Consider the following 4414-nt stretch of genomic DNA (forward strand, 5'->3'; position numbering starts at 1 on the left):
TATAGTATTTCACTATATGAATACACTAACTTATTCTTTTGTAGTGGATATTTTCAGTGACAACCTATAGGTGAAGTGCTTTAATGTCATTTTTTTTTTTTAGAGAGCTAACAAAAGGGTGTCGTTGAAAATATTCCATGATTTTTGAAGGAGAGGGACATACTCGTGTCATTTAAGGGCTAGAAATGTGTTTGTAAGATGAATGACCACTTATTCATAGCTATGTAGCAGCTAAGCATTATGGTGATAAGAATCGACATAAACGATGTCCTTTTTAGGGCAAATGCAAAACATTCCATTCAACCCAGAAATATACTTCTCTCTTCTGATTTCTTTTTTCATCTCATTCCTCCTGGTTGCTTCTTGCCCTTTTAGGAGTTTCTGTGTTTTGTTTTTTAATGTTTGTTTGTTTAGAGCAAGCATGCGCACACACAGACACACACAGACACACACACACACACACACACACACACGTACACAGGGGAGGGGCAGAGAGACAGGAGAGAGAGAATCCTAAGCATGCTCTGAGCTGTCAGCACAGAGCCTGATAAAGGGCTTGATGTCATGAACCACAAGAACCTGAGCCAAAATCAAGATTCTGATGCTTTAGCAACCGAGCCATCCAGGTGCCCCTAGGAGCATCTTTATAATAGGTTTTATATCATGAACTCTGGAACCAGAATTTCATACTCGAGTACGCATAGCTCGATGCATAATCTAAGGCTCTAGATAATGTACGACTACCCTCTTTTTTTTTTTTAATTTTTTTTTTCAACGTTTATTTATTTTTGAGACAGAGAGAGACAGAGCATGAATGGGGGAGGGTCAGAGAGAGGGAGACACAGAATCCGAAACAGGCTCCAGGCTCTGAGCTGTCAGCACAGAGCCCGACGCGGGGCTCAAACCCACGGACTGTGAGATCATGACCTGAGCCGGAGTCGGCCGCTTAACCAACTGAGCCACCCAGGCGCCCCACGACTACCCTCTTTAGAGTGGTGCTGTGAGGAATAAACTAGACATGACCCTTGGCACCTTTCAAATAATGTTGGGCATTATCTTCACGTCCAAAAGTTTGCCTATGTTTCATACCCCAAAATATTTCAGTCCATAAAATTTGCTGTCTAGAATTAGTGTTTTCCACCTATTTCCAGGGAAAATCAAGTTTGCATAGAAACTATTCCTAATCTCCCTTCTCTTTTTTGTTTTAAGGAGTAAAAGTTGTTGTTATTAAATCTCAACTCGAGTACATTTTTAAAAGTACAATCATATCAGTTTCAGGTGCACAATATAGTGATTCAACAATTCTATGCATTTCTCAGGGCTCATTGGGGAAGTGCGCTTCTGACCCCCTTTATCTATTTCAGCCATCCTTCCTCCTACCTCCCACTCTTCGTGACCACCGGTTTGCTCTCTGTATTTAAGTCTGTTTCTTGTTTGTTTTTGTTTCTTAAATTCCACATACGAGTGAAACCATATGGTATTTGTCTTTCCCCGTCTGCCTTATTTCACTTATTTGTGATTTGACTAATTTCCTCCCCTCTCAGGACCTCTCGCAGAGATTCCTACCTTGTGCCCAAAGATGTTTTTCAAGGAGCAGCGTACCTTCATGATTTTGTGTTCGTGAACAGTGCTCCATCCAAGCTGATATCCTGCAAACTTGTAATCCTCAGTTTCTTTTAAAGCTTGGAGTAATCAAGCTATAAATAAAAGGTAATGCATTCAGTCTTGGCAATTAGAAGGCTTACGTGCCCCTTTCTCTTCTCATTACCACCCTCCTTCGTTGCTTTTATCTCTTTATGTCTCCCTTACCTCGTGCCTCTTCCTCTAGGTCTGTGTGAGACCCACGACAGACACTTCACATTTGTTTAAACTTTTAATTGTGATAAAATGTACCTAAGATAATATTTACCACCTGAACTATCTTTAACTGTACAGTTCAGCAGTGTTAAGTACATGGTTGTACAACCAATCTTCAGAGCCTTTTTCATCCTGCAGAACTGAAACTCTGTACCCATCAAACAACCAACGCTCTATTCCCCCTCCTTCCCACCCATGGCACTTAACCGCTCTACTCTCTGTCTCTATAAATTTGACTACTCTGGGTAGAGTACTAGTAAATGGAGTCTAGTAAATGTAGACTACCTTCATTTAGGTAGCATCACGCAGTGTTTGTCTTCTCCTAACCGGCTTATTTCACTTAGCACGGCCTCCAGGTTCATCCATGTACAGATATCTCTTCATGAGCCTCTTTCGCTTCTTTTGAGTATATACCCAGAAGTGGGGCTGCTGGGTCCTCTGGTAATCCTATTTTTAATGTTTTGAGACACGACCATACTGTTTTCCGTAGTGGCTGCATCACGGTAGACACTTGGGTTTCCGTCATGCCCTATGGGGTAAAAAATACTGTGTTCTAGACTACAGCTGTGGAAAGGATGATCAAGAACGAACACTGGCAATTATCAGGCTTTGCCATTAAAAGCGTGGACTTCCCGGAATGTGGAACCACATTACAAACCATTTGGTCCACTCCCCTCAGTTACAGGGGAGTAAACTGGGACTCTGAGAGGGCAAAAGTGGCTGGGGAAGGACAAAGGGCTAGTTAAGGGGAGATTTCAGAAGCGGCATCCAGGGCTTTCCAATCTTCAACTCACGGCAAAGAAAATAATTTTCAACTTGAGATATTGTGCGATGAAGTACAAGAATTACGGAGTGGATCATTCAAGAATAGCCTCTGGGATGCTCGCTCTGCGTGTTCTGCTTTTCTTTCTCTGGCTGGCTTTTAGCCTCCGTGTCAACCTTGACCCCGAGCCCGCTTTTCTGGCTGCCGCTAACGACCGGGTCCTGAGCATCCTTAGAGACAGAGGGGGAGACAAAGAAAACCGGTCCGCAGTGAGGATCCCCCGAGCTTGGAAATGCGACCCTCTGCTCCTCCGCGCGCCACCCGCCCCCCCCCCCCGGAGCCGCGCGCGTGGGACGCGGATTTAGCTGCCATCCCGGGGCCTCCAAGACCTCCCCCCTCCCCCCCGCGCACGAGGAGGACGCTTTCTGGTTCGCGGCCGTCCCCAGGCTCCGAGATCCGAACGACAGGGCTCGGGGACTCCCGGGGACAGAGGGCAGCTCTCCCCTGCCCAGAGCGGAGGAGCCCGCACCACTTCCCCGGCGGAACCGCGCCCGATCTCCCCCGCCACAGTCGGGGAGCCCCGGGCGCCGCGGAGCGCGGGCTGCGGACCGCGGCGGGCACGTGGGCTCGGCCGCAGCGCTGCGCCAGGCACCGGCTCCCCGCCTCGGCCCAACCTCTCGGCTCCCGCCTCGGCCCCTGCCGGTGGGGAGAGGGATCCTCCCCCCTTCCACTTTGCACCAGTCCGAGGGAATTTGCGGTCGGTGACGCGCATCCTTAAGCGAGCCACCTGCAGCGCGGGGCGCGCCGCTCTGGGCGGCATCGCAGGGCTGGGCCGGCGCGGCCTGGGGACCCCGGGCTCCGGAGGCCATGCCGGCGTGGGCGCGCCGTGGCGGCCGGCTGCCGCTGCTCGGTAAGGCCCCGCACGCCCGCTCGCAAGCCCCCGCAGCCCCCCGGCGCGGCCCTCGCCTCCCCCCCACCCTCCCCCCCCCACCCCGCACGGCGGCCCCGGGCGCGCGCCTCCCGGTCCCCGCCGCCTCGCTCCTCCCCGCGCTCGCTCTTCCCTCGCTCCCGCGCCCCTCCCCTCTTCGGCGCCCTCCCGGCGGGCCCCCGCGGCCCCCGCCGGTCCACCCCCGCGGCGTCCTCCCTCCCCTCTAACGCCGCCGCCCCGGCGCGGCCCCGCGGCCCCGACGGCGGCCCGGACCCCGCGGGCGGCCTCCCGGCGCGCTGCCCGCGGCCGACCCGGAGCCGGGGCCGCGCCGCCCGCCTGCCCCCCGCGCCCGCGCCGCCGCCCGCTCGGCCCGCGCGCCGGGTGGCCGGGCCGTCCGCCCGAGGCCGCGGCCGCGGGGGTGGCGCCAGGTGGCTCCGGACGGCGCCTGGCCCGACCCCGGACACTCCGGAGTGGCGTCTTTGGCTCCCCGTTTGAGGCTATGATTTGCCGAGCGCGCTCGGAGGAGGCAAGGCGCCCGCCGTTCTCCCCCGGAGCTAGTCATCCCGAGTAACGACCCCCACCCCTGCCGAATTTCGGTGGGATCAGCGAATCGCCGCTTCGGGAATGTTATACAAGCAGGATTTACATATGAGAATATCAGCGGTCCGTGCCTCCTGTACTTGGTTTTTTTTTCTTTTTTATCCCGGCATTAAGCCCCAAGGGGGTTTTCAAGGACTCAGCTGACTGTTCCCAAATAATCTGCTGGGTAGCGCGCAGCTGGCAATGCAAGAAAGAGGAAAAAAAAAAAAAAATCCCCTTTAGAGCCATCTCATCGATTTGGAAAGATGAGAGGGTCGATTCGAGTT

General features: G+C 53.4%; 1 long non-coding RNA gene across 2 annotated transcripts; it reads right to left on the bottom strand.

Annotated features, from left to right (window-relative positions):
• Window positions 1-1442: 1442 nt before the first annotated feature.
• LOC109266126 (uncharacterized) lies at window positions 1443-3525 on the bottom strand. 2 transcript variants are annotated; one of them, XR_008421473.1, is made up of 4 exons: window positions 3408-3525; window positions 2652-2850; window positions 2143-2386; window positions 1443-1697 (listed from the first exon to the last, which is right to left on the bottom strand). It is a non-coding gene; the product is annotated as an uncharacterized LOC109266126 (long non-coding RNA). The 2 variants fall into 2 exon arrangements; XR_002079572.2 differs by lacking the exon at window positions 3408-3525 and having other exon boundaries at window positions 2652-3317.
• Between the last annotated feature and the right edge of the window lie 889 nt (window positions 3526-4414).

Source organism: Panthera pardus, unplaced genomic scaffold, assembly GCF_024362965.1.
Source record: "Panthera pardus isolate Hobbes unplaced genomic scaffold, ASM2436296v1 HiC_scaffold_1, whole genome shotgun sequence".
Lineage (NCBI taxonomy): Eukaryota > Metazoa > Chordata > Mammalia > Carnivora > Felidae > Panthera > Panthera pardus.